Raw genomic sequence first — 19,946 nt, 5'->3', positions numbered from 1 at the left:
AGTACTGACCTGAATAAGATATTTCACATAAACGACGTTTACATATAGTCCACAAAAGAAAATAATAGTTGAATTTATAAAAATGACCCCATTCAAAAGTTTACATACACTTGATTCTAAATACTGGGTTGTTACCCGAATGATCCACAACTGTGTGTTTTTTTTTTTTTTTTTGTGATACTTGTTCATGAGTCCCTTGTTTGTCCTAAACAGTTAAACTGCCCGCTGTTCTTCAGAAAAATCCTTCAGGTCCCACAAATTCCAGCATTTTTTTTGTATTTGAACCCTTTCCAACAATTTAAGATCCATCTTTTCAAACTGTGGACAATTGAGGGACTCATATGCAACTATTACATAGTTATTTATCAGGTAATTTTATTAGGGTAAATTGAACTAATTGTCTGGGAAACATGCAAGTATCTTCTCTAGCCTCTGAAGGGAAGTACTGAAAGAAAAAGAAAATATGATACATCAAAATAAGAAACATGTATACATCTTCATTCTGTTCAAAAGTTTACACCCCTGGCTGTTAATGCATTGTTTTTCATTCTGGAGCATCAGTGAGCCTTTGAACCTTCTGTAATAGTTGCATAAGTCCTTAAGTTTCCTCAGTGTGAAAACATGGATCTCAAAATCATATAGTCATTGTTGGAAAGGGTTCAAATACACAAAAAAGAATTTGTGAGACCTGAAGAATTTTTCTGAAGAACAGCAACTGTTCAGGACAAACAAGGGGCTCACTAAAAAACTCACACAAAAAACTATATGTAAACGTCTTTCATGTGAAATATCTTTTTCAGGTCAGTACTAAATAAAAACAACAACATGCATTTTGTATGATCCTACCTATTTTGGTAAAATAATTACCATTTTGCAGATTCAGCAAGGTGTATGTAAACTTTTGACCTCAACTGTATATTAACAGTTATCATAATTCATAAAATATTTCACCTCCCATTTGTAATACATTATGAGATTGCTTTCTCTGCAAAGGATATGAGTAATACTGTTGGTCTAATGAAGCAAATCTGTGCTGCTTAGCTTTTTAAAAAACTTCCATTTGGGAAGTTTTATTGCTCCCTATGTAGACAACTAACAAGGATTTGGGACAGCCAAACATCAAATCATTTGAAATCACAATCAAACATTGTGTGTTCCAGCTTATGTTTAAACCATGCAGTCTAATGCATCAAATCTCTCACCAAAGTCTCACTTGTGGGTCTTTTGCACACTCATGTTTTGACCTTGGTTGCTTTCTGCAGCTCCTGTGGAGACTGAGCTGTGAGCAGCTGTAAGACATCTTGGCAGCCTGGTTTTATCTTGTACTTTATAGGCTGTGGTCTTCTTTTCCCTTATTGCCAGCTAGGGCTATGTGCCTCATTATTGTCCTCTTCATCTGTCAGAGCTCTAACAGTGTTTGGGATAAAAGCCTGTGATTGATGATAATCATTCTGTTCATGTGACCTTGCAAGTCTAGCAACATGGCATGTGTAGTTTCCATGTTTTGTTTTGTTTTGTTTTATTGCAATTCAGGCTCATTGTAAAATGTGCCTGTGATGAAATTCTGCTAAATTATTTTACATAGCTTCTAGCACTTTTTGGAACCCTTTCAAAGTGAAACGAACAGTGAGTTGTGCTAAAATCAAGTTTTATTCGATACAAATCTGTCCATCTTTTGTTACGCTGGCTAATGCATGTTTAGCAGCAATTCGAAAATAAATGTAAATGCCTTTAAAGGTTTAAATTCTCAATCTCATATGCAACTATTACAGAAGGCTCAAACACTCACTTAAGCTGCAGAAGGAAAAAACATTCATTAAGAGCCGGGGGGTGAAAACTTTGATTTTAAAGATCAGGGTAAATTTAACTTATTTTGTCTTCTGGGAAACATGTAACTTCTTCTGTAGCCTCTGCAGGGCAGTACAAAATAAAAAAAAATGATATTTACGCAAAATAAGAAAGTTCTGTTCAAAAGTTTTCACCCCTGGCTCTTAATGCATTCTTTTTCCTTACTTTTGAACCTTCTGTAATAGTTGCATATGAGTCCCTCACTTGTCCTCAGTGTGAAAAGATGAATCTCAAAATCATACAGTCATTGTTGGAAAGGGTTCAAATACATACAAATGCTGGAAAACCAAAGAATTTGTGGACCTGAAGGATTTTTCTGAAGAACAGCAGGCAGTTGAACTGTTCAGGACAAACAAGATACTCATTAACAACTATCACTAAACAAAAAAACACAGCTGTGGATCATTCAGGTAAGAACACAGTATTAAGTAATTTCTATAAATGTAACTATTTTATCTTGTAGACTATATGTAAACATCTTTTATGTGAAACATCTTATTCAGGTCAGTACTAAAAAAACAATAACATGCATTTTGCACAATCCCTCTTTTTTTGGTAAAATGATTAACATTTTGCAGATTCTGAAAGGGGGATGTAAACTTTTGACCTCAACTTATATTAAATGTGTTTTGTGGTCATAACAGTATAGTGCAAGGAACCACATGAATATAAGTGTTAATAAATGATAATCTGCCTTGTAATCATAATTTGTGCGAGAAGAAATAAATATTGTTGGTGTTTTACTGCCACTATAGTGTTTATTTCTGCTGGAAACTGCAGTGAATTGGATATATAGATACGTTTTTGGACAAAAATGTTGGTAGAGGCATGTTTTTCAATGAGTCTAGGTTGGTTTATGAGATGTTTCTGGTAAAACTTTCTATGCAGTTACAAAGGAAACTTAAAAGCCCATAAAAGTAGTCTGTATGACTTCTGTGCAATTTTCCATGTCAAACAATGCAGCTTGGCATTAGTAATATAAATGTATGGTCACAAGTCTTTCAGAATTTAGAATCAGAACTATCCGTTATATATCCTTTTTTTTATAATTGCTTAGCAAGGCTCAAAGCATTTACTACACCACTTTTACTACACCACTTTATGACATACATGGAAATCTACTTAAGGGCTAATTCAGTATACACAAGCAAGCATTGTGCAATCAAATCTTCAGCGCTAAGAGGGTTTCCGTTATTTCTGTCCGTCCCAGTCTCTTTGTCTTCCATTTCTCAGTCTCATTTTATGTATTGATTTCAATTTTGTGCAGTCTGTCCTTGTCTTTATGCCTGAAAATTTTGAACAATACATTATGATGAAAAGAGTGCCGGTCTTCCAGGTTGTTTGTAGTCGAGCCTCTATCTTATCCTGTATCTCACCCCATAGACCCTTTGGGGAAAAAAAAATTAAGAGTCTCTGCATAGATGTATTTATTTTGGTGTCATATAACGTCATTGGATTATTAAAAACATTTTGAGTTGAGGTCTGTGTGGTAGCGTGAAAATGTTCTACACCAGTCTTGGATCCTGATCCAATGATCGTGATCGTAATCTAAAGAAGCTCAAATCCTCAGTAATCTTTTGGAAATGGTGTTTCAGCCCCCCACACACCACTTTTTGTTCATTTTCAGCTCAATTTAAATGAAGCGCTAATCTAAAACTGCTTTTTTCTGGGGTGTTAAAGTGTCGCCATCGAGCGTTTGTTTGTAAACAGTAATTTCATCTATACAAATCAAAGTTATATGGGATATGTTGTCAGTTCTGCTCTTTCTGACTGCTGTTACTGTTGTTTACTACTTTGTCATTTAGTTGGCACTTTTATCTAAAGTGTCTTGCAGTACATAGACTGCAGCCTTGGGTTAAGTGTCATTCTCAAGGGCACAGTGGAGATAGTTTATTGATCGTTCCTTTTGGGGTTTGAATCTACAACCTTTCAGTTACCAGCTCTGCACTGACTTTCAGTATATGCGCACAATATGTGCCTCCAATAGACGTTTATCAAGTATGTAATTATTTTTCCACTAGGCATAGTCTGTAATTAATCTAATTACCACTCTAATTAATCTAAATTTAATCAGACCAATTAATTTCCTCAAGGAAATAAAGCTTTTCTAACAAAATTGGTATTCAGTTTGTGAGATATTACATGCTATTTGTGCAATTCATTGCCTTAGAAAATCGGTTTTATAAAAGAGGCCCCAGCAGAAAGTACATCAAAGGGCTTTTATAATGCAATATATTCCAGGATTTTCCTTTGACAATAGGATTGCTTTCATCTATGGATATAGTTATGAGTTTCTTTCGTAATATGGCCATTTTAATCTCCATCTCCTCTATATATATATATATATATATATATATATATTTATATATATGAGAGCTTTAATGTCAGAAGACTCATATAAGGAGTAGCATTACTGGCACAGAAAATGGCACGGATTGTTTTTCTTCATATATTCCGTGACACACTGTACACAAGATGAAGGACCTATAGCTACAGTGTTGAAGGGTAGCACCTCTTCACCTCTTTTTTTCCAAATTCTTATCGCATTCAGAGCACAAACATCTAGGCTAAGAAAATGTATGCATGGTTGGTGAGAATGTAAAACAGAAAATATTATAGCTGTACACGTCTGAGTGATCAATTTACACAAGTTAATATATTGGGTCGCCAGTCCACTATATGTGAGAAATGGCTCTAATTTCAGCTTTATAAGCCTATGATTAATAATAGACCTATTTTCTAGTTGGATAATGTTCTGCTCACATCAAAAGAAATGGAGGGAGGACTGCAGACAGTGATTGATAGATGCATTTAAATGGCGTTTCAGTTCGAATCATGGCTCAATCACCAGTAGCATGTTCTTGCATAGTATTTGTACTTTCTATTTATAGAGGCTGGAATTATTGCAAAATGAAGCTGTATGCTTTTTTCTTGTATTTCACGGCAGGTTGACATCCTGCTGTGAACAAGCAGACAGACATACTGCTGAAGGGTTTGAACTGAGTCAATTTAGGCTCATCAGTAGAGACCTGGTATTGAATAATTTTCTTTTTTGTGCTATTCAGATACTGTGGAATTTGATTCTACAGAAGCATCTACCCATACAAACAGTTTTTTTTTTTTTAGCAAAGTGGATTATGAATGGCACTTGCAGGAAGAGTTGCAACAAAACAATTTGTATTCTAGATTGGAAAAAAGCTGTACCTTTAGGGATGCAACAGCTTGTCACTGGGACAATAAAGGTACAGCGTTGTACCTTTAGCACACTTTAAAGCAACATAGGCTCATTGGAAATACGTGCTTCTACTGTATATACATTTCTGCAAAACTGAAAAAACGCACTACGAATCACTGCAGTTTCCAGTTAGAGGCAGTAAAACTTTTTCTCAACTCAACTTTTATTCCTTTTCACACAAAGTATGATTTACAGGTACAGAGTTTTGATTAATAAACCCTAATATTCACACAATTACCTGCAGAATATTATGTTATGACTTCAAAGCTATTTTAACATTCCGCACGATTTGAAAATTGATACTTTCAAACGTTGTCGTCACATGTACAGCTTCATACGAATGTGAATTAGTGATGGGAAGTTCGGATCATTTTACCGACTCGGATCTTTGAGTCTCGTTCAGCAAAATGAACGAATCTTTTTTCAAGTCATTTCGTTCATTTCGTTCATTTTACCAAAATATAATTAAAAAGCTACGTGTTACTTCCATAACACATGTACTGCTTATACAAACGTTGATTACACTACAAACAAGACAAAACTATAATACTATTAGAAAAAGAAAAGGTTAATTCATTGTTTACCTGGGTCTTCAGTCTATGATTAGCTCCCTCACCTCTATCTGTATGGGTTTGAGTCGTTCGTTCATCACGTGACAGCCCCATAAGCTTAACCTATGCTGCCTGAGCCGGAAACAGAATTGATAGTTCATCTCTCGAGTCTTCGGGTTTGAGTCGTTTGTTCATCACGTGACAGCCTCATACGCTTAACCTATGCTGCCTGAGCCGGAAACAGAATTGATAGTTCATCTCTCGAGTCTTCGGGTTTGAGTCGTTCGTTCATCACGTGACAGCCTCATACGCTTAACCTATGCTGCCTGAGCCGGAAACAGAATTGATAGTTCATCTCTCGAGTCTTCGAGTTTGAGTCGTTCGTTCATAGTTGCGCAATTGCGCGTGCGCGACTGAACGAATCACTCCCCGAGACGACTCGTTCTTCCCGAGTCACATTAAAGATTCGTTCAAAATGAATGAATCGTTCAAGAACGACCCATCACTAATGTGAATATGAATTCAGTTGGTTTGCTTGGTAGCTCACGCGATATGGTGTTGGACTTGAGTGATGAAGAGCTCCGGTACGAACCCTGTGAAACTATGGTTTGACAAAACAGCTCAAATCCGCATAAGAAAGTTAAAATAGCATGGCTGCATTAACAAATCCGTTTTTATATAATTATTTTGCATTTCTTAAGTTAACACTGTTTGGTAGGTTTAGGGTTGGGTTTGGTGTAGGGGATATTTTCACGATAGAGCATTAACCTTTAGCGACACTACCTGGATATTTGACTTTTGAACAGCCGCAATACGTACCTCAAGCTGCGTTATAAAAAAGCAGCAATATGCGCCTGTACCAACGAAATAAACATGGTCATGGTCACGTGTTTTAGCGTCAGTCTCTGGCCATTTCGTACAGTAAAGTACGTAATTATGGTGTTGCAGAGCCATGTATTTACATGAGCCTGGGTTGCTTTAAATGGATAGTTACCTCAAAAATGAAAATTTCAAATTTATTTCGTTCCAAAGCACCACATAATCCAGGATCACTATTGGTGCCTCCTCAGAAATATTTTACAGTGGTGTAAAAAAGTGTTGGCCCCCTTCCTGATTATTTTTTTTTGCATGTTTATCACACTTTAATGTTTCAGATCATCATTTAAATATTAATCAAAGATAAGAAGTAAACACAACATGCAGTTTTTGAATGACGTTTTTTATTATGAAGGGAAAACAAAATTCAAACCCACATGGACCTGTGTGAAAAAGTGTTTGCCCCCTAAACTTAATAACTGGTTGGGCCACCCTTAGCATAAACAACTGCAATCATGCGTTTGCGATAACTTGCAATGAGTCTGTTGCAGCGCTGTGCAGGAATTTTGGCCCTCTCATCTTGTCAGAATTGTTGTAATTCAGCCGCATTGGAGGGTTTTCGAGCATGAACCGCATTTTTAAGGTCATGCCACAGCATCTCAATAGGATTCAGATTAGGACTTTGACTAGGCCACTCCAAAGTCTTCATTTTGTTTTTCTTCAGCCATTCAGATGTAGATTTGCTGGTGTGTTTTGGATCACTGCTGCAGAACCCAAGTTCGCTTCAGCTTGAGGTCACGAACAGATGGCCGGACATTGTCCTTCAGGATTTTTTGGTAGACAGCAGAATTCATGGTTCCATTTATCATAGCAAGTCTTCCAGGTCCAGAAGCAGCAAAACAGCCCCAGACCATCACACTACCACCACCATATTTTACTGTTGGTATGATGTTCTTTTTCTGAAATGCTGTGTTACTTTTACGCCAGATGTAATATTTAAATTAGTTTGATGATCTGAAACATTAAAGTGTGACAAACATGCAAAAAAAAATAACACTTTTTCACACCAGGGTATGTAATAAATTCTACATTCTAAGAATAATCAGTGTTTACCAGACAATGGAATTTTTTTAATGGACAATAATTTTTTTTTTCTTTTTGTTTATTATGTTATGTAATTTTTTCTCTCTTTTTTATCTTGGTTAGGAGGAACTCACCTAGTTGAAACACTGAAATTTAAGTACAGTGTAATCGATAACTTGAATACCCCTTGTCTTTTGTGCCTGTGGAATTTTCATCCAGAGGACTCCCTGTCTGCAGTTCAGGGTTGAAGCCTGATTAATTCCATTCTGCTTCCTTGGAATTACTGCTCAACTTAACTTGACTCAGTTGACACATGAAATCAATTATTCTAACTGGGTCAGGCAGTAATGTAGCCCCTACCTCTGTTTCTATCCTCCCTCTTTCTCAGCACTCTAGACTTATTAGCTTTGGCTTTAAAAGAACAATAATGGAGTAGGGCCTCTTGGAATATTAGAATTCAGGCTGATTTGTTTCCTTCTCAGGCTGAATCTTTGAAACCGTTTACAGTCAGAATTGTCCATACTGTGCTCCCCAAGGTTGGTTGCTTGGCTCTGCTGACCTCAGTTTTAACAAGCATTTGTAACTGGTTTAATAGATTGGAAGGTTGTGTCTGGTTCTTGGAAGCTTGTCTCCAACAGCTCCTGAAATTCATTCTGTTGCGGTCTCTGTGGCTGGTTTTGAGGCTGTTATCTGCCCATGGCAGAACACTGGCATTGAGAATTGTGAAATGTGGCTTGGAGCACTTAGTAGGGTTAAAGGGCTTTACCTCGGCCAGTTAAAATAAGGACATTTAAAACCTTGTCAAATTATGAGTCTAACAACAAATGCTTTGCCCTGTTTCTTTAACCATGTTTTCCAAGCATGGTCCAACTTTGGCACATCTTCACATCGCTACTTTTAAAAGAAACATGTCATTCACTCAACCCATTAGTTTCCTTTCAGTGTTTGCAGGAAGCCTTGTCCATTGAAAAGAGCTGAAGGACAATTTCCCTCTTTCCTAAATGTCACTCACATTTTCCTCCTCTTCGCAAGTATAGAAATTTTGATGTGCTGACATCTTCAAGTAGTATTAAAAAGGCTCTGAACATTCTGCTGGTGTGTTTGTGAAGCCTCAAAGTACTTCATGGGAAGCAAATGAAGACAAAATGCCTGTCATATCCTATGGGCCTTTTTTGCTGATGGCAGCAGAAAGATCAATCTGTCTGGAACAGTCCTCAGGACGGCACCTGTGTCATAGTAAGGGCCTGTGCCTGATTCATGCTCTCAGCCTTTGCTCCTTTCAGTTTTTGCACCTCCTTGACTTGTTATCTAAACAATCTTTTTCATACATATTTGTATGAGGCTTGAGCAAAACGAATTTCTGTGCAAATTGTTTGCAAACCATTCTCAATTCGAGAAGGGACTTGTGTTGCGAATGATTTGCACAGAAACTACTTTTTGTTTTGCTGACATTTCACTGCTACATCTTCATCCCATCAGTCTTGGATTTAGACTGATCTGACCTAATGATCTTTAAAATGAATTAGATGCATATATTTTATATTTTGGACTGACCTTAACAGTCTTCACTAATCACAAAACTGATTCTCTACCGGTCTTTTTGAAGTAGAATATCTTAAGGTCACGTCTCAGCTAATTTCTATTAATGGCTGTATTTGATGTTGACCATGCTCAAGGCCATCCGGTTTTCTCTCTATAAAACATTCTGCCCCCTGCCTGAACATTTTTCTACATTTGAGGTGAATGCTTTCACCAGATGTGGGGGAACGTTGAGTTTCTGTGGGCAGGAAGTCAAAATGGCTTTTTCACATTCCTCTGGATTCTCAAAGCATGTACACAGTGTTTTTTACTTAATATTTGGGGTGAATGCTAAATTTAAGACTGGGTTTGCTGTAATTGGCAGTACAGTCTGTCTAGGGAATTTTTTTATACCAAAACACAAAACAATTCAATTGGTGCAGCTCTTGAGGAGAAAGTTTCAAGGGTTGAAATGTGTGGAAGCAAAAAAAGGATTTAAGCTTCTCGCTTTCAAATGCAGTCTAAATAGGAATGTTGAATACCTCCAAGTGTTTTAACAGAATCATCATCAGCAAATCTCTTTTCCTGTTTGCATACAGCAATGTGGTGTTTGCTCTGGAGTGTTGGAGTGCTGTGGCGTTTGTTGCTGACTACGGAGTGTTGTGAATCACTTATGGGAAAAAAGTCTATGGAAATTTTTAGTCTCAGAAGAGGTGCAAGTTGCCTGCTTTGCTCTCAAGACCATGAAATCCCATCTCATGCTTTATTAGCTGATGAAATCTTTTGTGTTCTTTGTGGCAATGTACTTTTTGACTGCAGCTTCTGGTAGTCACACAGTATCTTTACCTCCCACGGCTTCCAATCATGCTGTTCTCGATCAAATAAATTATTTGTTGACTTACAGATGATTATGATCTTGCTTAGATGAGACCCGATTATTCTGCATTGTATTGTAGGTTTCATGCACGTACGCCCAGAACTATTTGGCTTCACATTGCTTCTAAATAAGTGTTATAAGAATAAGAATTTCTCTTCTCAGAGCTGAGAAAGTATGAAGTCTGATTTTATTCTGAGTTAGTTTTGACCACTTGGAACCAGATTCTTCTGATCCTCTTTGCCTGTGATTTCTTCTTCTTGACCCTTTGGGATGAACACTGAGCTATAGTTTGAAGTTGGCTATGTTTGTCTGCACAACGGCTGCAAGACTTGGTTTTTCTTTTACATGAGTCTCAAGTGGCTTTGTTTTAGAGCTATGTCTTTGCACTAATAACAGCATTAGAATTATTTTTTCATTACTTGGTTGAAGTGATGCAAAGTTTTACAATTTTTACTAGGTCTTGTCCGTGGTGGCTAGGACAGTGCAGCTGTGCTGCTCTCAACTTTGGTTCTAGAATGATTTTATGTTTCATGGTTTGTTCCAGTTACATGGAATCTGAAGTCGAACTGCATTCTCCATATTTGTCCCATAGGAATTATGTGTCATTCTTCTCTTTTTCAATATGACAAAAGTTTTGACCTATATCTGCCAACTCCACTGTCAGTAGCAGAACTGGTGACACTCCAATCCTGACACTGATGTTGTCTTTACTAGTGTCGATTTCACTTATGTATAAGATTAGCAGATTGCAGTAAAGGCATTGGTATATGATAAATCAGATGGTCACGGAGATGATAAAAAATGACATTTCATATGTTGAAAGGTCCTTCTCATGTTAAAGCGTAACTTCAGTTGGTTCCACTGCAAACTAACTCTAATTGGCAATTAGGTCTCTTCAGTGCTGTGTTTACAGGTCCTATATTCCTCTCTCATTAGTGTTAACTGTTTGAAACTGAAATGCAGCATATTCCCATCTGTGGTCTAGACAGAGGTGTGTGTAAGGGAGAGAAAGGGTTAGACATTGGTGGGTTTTTCTATGCTCTAGGTTCACTTGATCATGATCCATTGGCTCTGTAGATGTGGGTACATTGGCTCTGACAGAGTGAGCTGGCTGTAATTCAGTTTTTACAGATATAGAGCAGGAGTCTCTGATTCTCTCGCTGATGGACCACGTTATGCGACCTTGCAGGGCAGAGAGAGGTAATCATGGGATGTGAGAGCCTGCATTTAGAGGGTTGTCAGACTGTATGTTAGAAAGAGGAAACTTCTCTATAAGCGTCAGCTTCGTTTGCTGTATTTTTGAAAACAATACATTTATTAAATATTGTGTATGATTAGGTATACAATAAAATGTAAAAAATAAAGTTGCTAGGCAGTTTAGTCAAAAGTGCAAAGGCAGCGCTCTGATATAAAGCATTAAAGGCATAATATGTATGATTTTTTTTTAATTAAATATCCAAAAAACACTAGAACAGTGTTATATACAGTATTTTGCTGACGTGTGTACTTGCGTTATCCCCAATGTTTCAAGCAATGTTTAAAACCAGAGAAATAAGCAATTTTAACTAGTGACATGAACCGTGTCCTTGCATCGCCATGTCCTTGACGTCATACACCCTAATCTTTCCAGTTTTATTTTGTAGAAAACATTGAAACCCCAAAGACACTTTGATACAAATGCACAGAGTAGCGTTATAACCAGTGTTGGGGGTTACTTTTTCCAAGTAACTAGTAAAGTAACACATTACTTTTTAATTGACAAGAAAACATTGGAGTTACTTTTACAAATAAGTACTTTCCCCCCCATTTATTGATTAAAAGCTCTGCTGTCTCCATGTTGAAAGAAATTGTGAGTAAGATGTTACTTTAGTTCTAGAATAAATGTGAACATGCAAAAAAAATCTCACTCACTAAAAAACAGATACAGTATTCCTCAAAATGAATAAAAACAGTGAAATTCAACGCAAACCTGCAATAATTAAATATGTTAAATAATACAAATATCCTTTATGTATTTAATCCCATTTTATTAACTGATGTCTTTGCTCCTGACCTTCAATGATCCAATTCATCCATACTAATAAGCAAAAATTACTCAAAATGATCTAACATTTTGTTTTTCTTTTTTTATTGCTGAAGAGCTGAATTTACTTTCCCTTCAGCCTGAGGCTTTTGGTGTGAAAAGGCTTTTACATATAAATAGAACTTTTTATATTAAAAACAAACAAGCAAGCCCTGCCCAGATTTAAAAAGTAACGCAAAGTAACGTAACTCATTACTTTCCATAAAAAGTAACTAAGTAATGTAATCAGTTACTTTTTAAGGAGTAACTCAATATTGTAATGCATTACTTTTAAAAGTAACTTTCAACAATCCTGGTTATAACATTCACTTTCAAATGTATCTAGTATGATAAAACAATGTTTTACCTCACATACGTATGACCAGAAGAATTGTAAGCGGTCGACTGTGGCATAATAAATGCTGTGTATCCATGGACACGATTTCTACCCAAGTCCCGACGAAGTGCATCGGCTGTGGGGATGAAGACTACAACTCCCATGATTTCACACTCTATCACGACGTAATGAATTTCTTTCTTTGTTTTGAATATGCACCCTCTAGCAGTGAAAACTTCCATATTGTGCCTTTAAATTTACATAAAATATAATGTGATGAGATTTTTACAAGTAATAGATTGAGACCAAACACTGCCCGTTAGATTTACCCAAAATAAATTATTTTTCATGTTTAACCACTATAGAGACATGGGAGTTAGTTGCAACTTCCAAAAGATCTGGCGGAGGTAAGGCTGCTCTCAATGGGTTCATTAACTCTGAATGGCCGCTAACGCCCTGGAGCTCACATCTCCGAAAATATTGAAGAAAATTGTCAAATAGACATTATCTTATTAACAAACCACATATTTGAAGTCTAAACAAATACATTCTCACCTAAAAACTTATAAAACTACATTTTGTGAAACAAAACAGTATTATTTATAAAATCATAGTGAATGTAGGCATCCAAAATGACACTCGCTGTGAGAAATTCTGCAAGCAGAGTGATACAACCATAATAATGCGTTTATTTGATTGATTTTTATTTGATGTTAAACTGTATTTTGTGAATTATTATTACAATTATTTTTATTACAAGACACTTTATAAGACACAGCATTCATACATTCATTTCTCAGTACGTTTCATTTCTCAGTACTTTTTACTCAGCCTTCTCCTGTCTTCCTGTTGCATATCAATTTTAAAAGCCTACATGTTTTCTGAAAGAAGCCACGTCAGTGTCATCTGGTCAAAGGAAAGCAAACATATATATTGTATTGAGTGTGTGCTATTTAAATTGAATGGGTGAGGACTTCATTTCCAGCATGGTATAGTCGGAATGGGCAGAGAGGTCAGCTCAATTTTCTCAGCTCTCAGCTGCAACAATTTGTAAGGGTATCATTGAGACCGAATCCCACATTTCCTGCTCAACATCCACTGGTGGTTGTAAACACATGTTCTGTCTTGAAGTGCAGCTGAGGCTTTTGCTTAAAAGATCATCATGTGGTTACTCTAGAAAGCCATGCTTTTGTTGATTTAGGTGAATGACCTGGGGATGTGGGAAAAAATAGTCCAAATGACCCCTACAGTAATACTTCTGTGTTAACATAAGCACTCTAGCTCATCCAGCACTGAGCAGATATCTGAAGTGTTGTGTTGATGTGTACTTCAGAAGCAGGATACAAAACTAACAGTGCGAAATACAAGTAAAAATTGGCACTGCAATTTAATAAATGCTTTTAAATTGAATTTTAAGAACCTTAGTCTGAACCGCGCTGATGTACTTTTTGAGAGAGGCAATTTCACAGAGAGACAGTGGGACTAGGTGCTGCAAGGGAAAACAAATCACCTTGACTGTTTTTCAGTGTATGTGCAAGGACAAAACAACCTAAAAATAATGCAGCTTCATAGCTGCTAAGAAATATTTATATCTGGTCTTTTTTTTTCAATTCACTTGACTTTAGTAGTTGTTGCAAAATGTTAACTTTGGACATTGCACTCGAGATTGGGGCTCCTAACCTGCAGTTTGATATTCGTCTATACTCTCTAATTATGAAGCACTCAGACATTTTTGCAGCAAAATGGCCTAGAATTTCTTAAATTATTTATTCATTTTTCCTTTGTCGTTTTTGTGTTCTTTTTATGTGAAGCAGCATGTGTCATTATAGAAACATATCAAGAGACATCCGTAGACCGTCGCCTTTCAAGCTGTCCTGAATAAATTCTGGTGAACTAACTTAAACCCTAAATTATTAAAGAGTGTAGACCATCTTTTCTTTGCTCATTTCACCTATTGTATGGCAACAAGCTCTGGTCTATTTCTTTTAATTGTTTCTTCGTTGGATGCCTCTGGCTCTTGAATCAAAGAGAAATGTCAACAGCTGACCTATTGAAAAATGCTCTGTTGCTCGACCTTGGTGTTGTGCTATTAATTGATGATAAGGTTTGTCTTGAAAAGTTCTTCTGTAATTACAGCTCATCAAGACCTGTTTATCCCAATTAATGAAGCAAACCACTTTAACCTCACGAGTGGCTGATTTGAAATGCTTTAGGCTGCAAATAGTGCTCAAATTATTAATAAGCAGGCGAGTGGAAACCTAGTGAGCCAGTTCTAGGAAAAACAAGCTTGGAGCTTTTTTAGTGATACCTTAAAGTGCTCCCTATGTTGGTAGCTCACTAGAAATTTTGGAACGGAGTTGCTTTTTGAGTACCTTTTTGTGCCATGATCAGATATACATACAAGTACATTCTTGGCAAAGGCTTGCTGGGGTGAAGCAAAAATAGAAATGCAAAGACTTTTACTTCAGCTAGCTTCCGACCTTAACAAGATTGTGCTCCTCTTTTTCCCAGCCAAGATCTCCTCACCCACTCCGTTTCTTTTCATCTTCTGCAAGTCCCTGAGTGAATGTATCTATAACCATAAACTCCCTTAGTCTCTGAGTTTCACATTTGAGTTAGTATGTTTGGGGAAGTTATTTAAATATGTATCTCAATATCTATATCTGTACATTTCGCTCCACCAGTGGAAACTTTTTCAAACAAATTAAGTGTTTTTGAAAGAATTCACTGACTCACTCATAAAGCCATTCACTTGTTTCATCCTTCAATGAATCAATGATTTTGAATGAATCGGTTGAATAAACAAACAATTAATTGACTCGCTTAAGTCAATTGCCACCACCTACTGCTGAGATGATGTAGAAAAAAAATCACTGAAAATCCTCCCAACTATCGCATAGTCTGTCTGGAATGTGCAAACCCACACTTCTGGAAATGTTTTTTTTTTTTTTTTTTTAATGGTAGCACTTAATAAAGGAGAACTTCACTCCCAGAATAAAAATACCTGAAATTGTACTCAACCCCAATGTCATCTAAGATGTTCATGTCTTTCTTTCTTTAGTCGCAACGAAATTAAGTTTTTTGAGGAAAACATTTCAGGATTTTTCTCCATATTGTGGAGTTCTATGGTGGCTAGTGGCTTGAAGTTCCAAATTGCAGTTTCATTGCAGCTTCAAAGGTTCAAAGCTCTACACGGAATTAGGGTCTTATCTTGCGAAACAATCAGTCATTTTCTTTAAAAAATTTTAATGTTTTTTTTGTTTTTTAACCACGAATGCTCATCTTGCACTTGCTTTGCGATGCGCATGCACAAATTACATAATCATGTTGGAAAATTCACGTGTGGTAAGTTCTTCAGGTGTGTACTTCTCTTCAAAAAGGTAGGGCAAAAAACTCCATCTCATTTTCAAATCCAACTTCAAATTTGTTTGACATTTGTTGTTTTACCTATTTTTGTAAAGGGCGTTTGACATTCTTTGCATGTTCACTTGTAAACACTTGGTTGGTACTACTGCTTAACACTGGGTAAACACTGAAACATGCCTAATGCATGACCTTTTCAACGTGAATACATAATGCATGAGGTAGTCCTGTTGTAAAATGAGCATTTGTGGTTATATGTAAGTATATAAATGTTATTGTTTTGAAAAATAACCAGTCGTTTCACTAGACAAGACCCTTATTCCTTGGCTGGGATCGTATAGAGCCCTTTGAAGCTGCATTGAAACTGCAGTTTGGACCTTCAACCCATTGGTCAACCATAATAGTCCACTATATGGCAAAAAATCCTAATGTTTTCCTCAAAAAACTTAAAGGGGCCATATGATGTTGCTAAAAAGAGCATTATTTTCTGTATTTGGTCCAATGCAATGCGTTTATGCATTTTGAGGTTCAAAAAACATTTTTTTCCCACATATTGTACATTATTGTTGCTCCTCTCTGCCCCGCCTTTCTGAAACAACATTTAGAATTTTTCCAAACAAACTGCATTGTGATTAACCAAATTCCTGGCTGAGACTTAACTTACATAATAAATATCTATTTGTGTTTGAAACTTTAAGCTTTGCAACTTTACAGATCTTCCCTGCTGAAAAAACAGCATATGCTGGTTAGGTAGGTTTTGATGCTGGGATGCTGGTTTTAGCTGGTTTATGCTGGTCCTTTGCTGGTTAATGCTGGTCCTTTGCTGGTTTATGCTGGTCCTTAGCTGGTCCTTAGCTGGTTAATGCTGGTCCTTTGCTGGTTTATGCTGGTCATGTTGCTGGTCAAGGACCAGCATAAACCAGCAAAGGACCAGCATAAACCAGCTAAAACCAGCATCCCAGCACCAAAACCTACCTAACCAGCATATGCTGTTTTTTTCAGCAGGGTTATCTATGCACAAACAGCTTGTAACACTCCAAAGACAAAGAAAAACAAGAAACTGCATCATATGACCCTTTTAATTTCTTTGCGACTGAAGAAAGAAAGACATGAACATCTTGGATGACATGGGGGTGAGTAAATTATCATTTTATTCTGGAAGTAAACTTCTCCTTTAATGGTTGAGTAACAGCTTGGAATTGATTCACTGAAATGAACAGTTGACCATTTTGTATCACATTAGTGTGTGCCTGCATTCATTATTAGTAGTCAATGTTGCTTATGTTTGTTGTTTTTCCTGTGCCCATCTGAAAGTGTTATCAGATTTCCTATAGATAAACATTTAAGTGTCAACATTTCTTGCTAATGTCGGCCAGGTGCTTGTAAGAGTATGACTACTTCTGCACTTTAAAACATATGGTCCAAACCACAGAATAACTACTTTTACCTCACGAAATGGAAAATGCCAAAGTCTTAAACGCTTTACTTTCCCCTCCCCACATCTGTCCACAAAAGGAGGGGAGGGGGGCTAGATGATGGAAAGGAAAACAAATTTTAGGATAATAAAGGAAAAGAATCCTTTAAAATATTCTCAGACCTGCTGATGCCAAGACTAACACAGCCCCACCCCACTCGATTTCTTCTTGGATAAGAGAAGACAGAATTAGATGTACTTTTCACCATCTATATGAGCTGTACATTTCCATGTCTGCTGTCTGTCTAGTGTCTTGGTCATCTGTAGCAGTTGTGACATGTTGAATAAAGCATAGGTGTCAGATTTCAGTGAGCGTAACACCGTTAGCTGCCAAAGTCCACTGTCTTGCACTCAAGTTGCTCTGTGGCTGAAGTATGAACCAGAATTTTTGTGGTTGACGTTTTTTTTTTTTTTCTGTGGTGGAAACTTTTGTTTTCATATGTTCAGCAAGTTTTCAGTGAGTTAATGTCCTTACGTAAATTACTAACACAGATGCTTCTTTTTTGGGTAAAATTGCAATTGTTGTTGCTATGGTTTGAGTTGCAAGACTGTGCCAATTGTGTCTTCTAATGTTGAAAATGTTGAAAAAATCTAAATGAAAAGAAAGCATCAGTATGTTGCCATGAACAGTGGTCAATTGTGCAGTTTATCAGTAATTATACAGAGGATATTTGACTCTTCAACTTTGATTGGCCAATCGAAAACAAGTTTTCCAGAGATATAAATCTAAATTTCTGTCATTCTCTCTTCCTGTCTCCTTTTCTCCTGTTCTTTCTTTCAAGAGGTTCTCTCACACTCATGAGACACCTAGTTTTGCTTGCAAACCCGCCGCCCCTGTTACTTTAGTACTTCACATAACCCCATCTGGCCCACAGCTGAAAACTATTAAGCACTGCTGGAACTTCCTCCTTAGTATCCCAGCTTGTGTGAAAGTGAATAAGTCGCCGGGCTCTACATTTCACCCATCTTTTAGCTTTCGTCTTGAGGCTCTCTCTCCGTCGGTTTTCTCATTTGGTTCGTCTTTGGCAGAAGACACTGGCTGGTGCTTTGGAAATCTCTTCTCATTATTGGTAAGAATGTTGGCCTTTTTTATGTGGAGAGGACTGACAGAAAGGACAGGAGTGTTTCCAGTATGGCTCCGAGCTCAGCGGAGAATAACAACTGATCCATGTAAGGAATGCTGAGGGTTGAATTAATAAACATTGTTTTAGAATGGCTGCTATTTGAGCTTAGTGAATAGGGTTCTGTTGGAAACAAAGGATAGTTCTATTTCATTCTGTGTTTCTCAGGGCTGTCGTGGTGGTGAAGCATAGTTTTGTTGTGAATGCTGGCAGGGTTCACTAAGATATGGGTCATATCAGTGGAATGCTCATCAGCTTTGAACGGCCTTAACTTTTTTGTGGATGTTTACATTTTTGTGTTTATCCTAAGCTGTTGCATGCTTTTTGAGCATTTGAAAAGTTGTGTTTTTTTTTAAACAACATCGTATAAGAAATTCTAATTAGAAAGCAGGTTACATTTTTCACCCTCCAAACAATAGTCTGATTATTTGAATATTTAAGGTCCTACTTACTTCTTACTTTTAGTTCTTGTTAAAGAATATTATATAAAGCATTTCTGAAATAACTGTAATCTATAAGATATAAGCTATAATTATTTAATAAGTGTTTGATTGTTGATTACAATACTCAAAGAATCACCATTTCCAGTCATTTCAGTATTTTTCTTTTATAAACCTGTTTTTTGTTTTCTTTAAGAACGAATGCTGCGATAGCTTCTGCTTTCAATGAATGTGAGAATGTAAAGAATTCTCTTAAAAATGATGTATGTGAAGTGCAGGTTAAAGTGTGCATGAAGTAAAACATGTTTTTCGGTTTTCTCTGAAGCCATTTTTAGGGTTACAAGTGTGAAGTGCTGAGATTATTATTGTCAAAATTATTATTATGCTTTGGCTTTCTTCTCTAAAATGGAATGTGCAAAATAAACTATAAATGGTAGAAATGTGAAATTTGCCCCGAAGGCCTAAATGTCAGCTAGAACTCAGTTGTGTATGAGTTGGAATATTGGTGCAACTGTAAAGCAAAATATGAAAAACGGGTTTTTATGATTAGGGATTTGAAATCTCATGCTTTAAATGTTCTCATCTGTATTTGACAGATTTCAGAACATTGTATGGCCTCTGTCAAAATGGCTTATTTCACCAAAACATAATTCCTGAATGGAACATATCAGTTAAATGACAGCAGTTATTGTTTTAGAATATTTTATGAGCTTTGAGCTGAAATAAAATTTGCTGTTGGGTCCTAATAACTGTTATTTGCAACTATATTTTCAACTTCAAATCCAGCTAAAAGGACCCAGGCAATCTCAGACTTCAAATCTGGGGGAGCGTAGCTTCTCCACCCAACAGTTATAAATTGCTTTGGGTTTTCTCAGACATGCCTAAGCTGAAGTTCACTTTGAAGATACTAAATATTATCAGCAGAACTTGCAGCTCAGCATAAAGGAAGGTCTCAGGGTGTCCCCTCTGGGACAGAGTGACCAGCCAGGAAGTGATAAATGGAGAACAAACACAGCTGCTGTCAGTCAGGCTGGTGGACAGCACAGCCAGGTGTTTGCCCAGGTGTGACCGGGCAGCAGATAATATTGCTTAGTAGAATAGGAGTTGGAAAGGCAGGGGCATTATAACCAGAGTTTTTTTCACTCACTGTGGAATGTTGTGATGAAATGGTCTGGGCGGTTTTCCTATGAAGCTCTGGAGCAAATGTGTTAATAGGTTAGG

At 36.8% G+C, this 19,946-nt stretch overlaps 1 protein-coding gene across 7 annotated transcripts in view; it reads left to right on the top strand.

The window, feature by feature from the left end:
• The window catches only part of gulp1a (GULP PTB domain containing engulfment adaptor 1a), a 69,235-nt gene that overhangs the window by 17,609 nt on the left and 31,680 nt on the right, over positions 1–19,946 (top strand). The window contains exon 1 of one of the 7 annotated variants that reach the window (XM_073845369.1): positions 18,080–18,234. The exons of the other annotated variants lie outside the window; for them this stretch is intronic. The gene's annotated coding sequence lies outside the window, so the exon portion shown is untranslated. Of the gene's footprint in view, positions 1–18,079; positions 18,235–19,946 lie in introns of those variants that run through there. 7 annotated transcript variants of the gene reach the window in all.

Source organism: Garra rufa, chromosome 8 (genome assembly GCF_049309525.1).
Source record: "Garra rufa chromosome 8, GarRuf1.0, whole genome shotgun sequence".
NCBI lineage: Eukaryota > Metazoa > Chordata > Actinopteri > Cypriniformes > Cyprinidae > Garra > Garra rufa.
The sequence above is the reverse complement of the archived record's forward strand: the minus strand, read 5'-3'. Positions and strand labels throughout refer to the sequence as shown.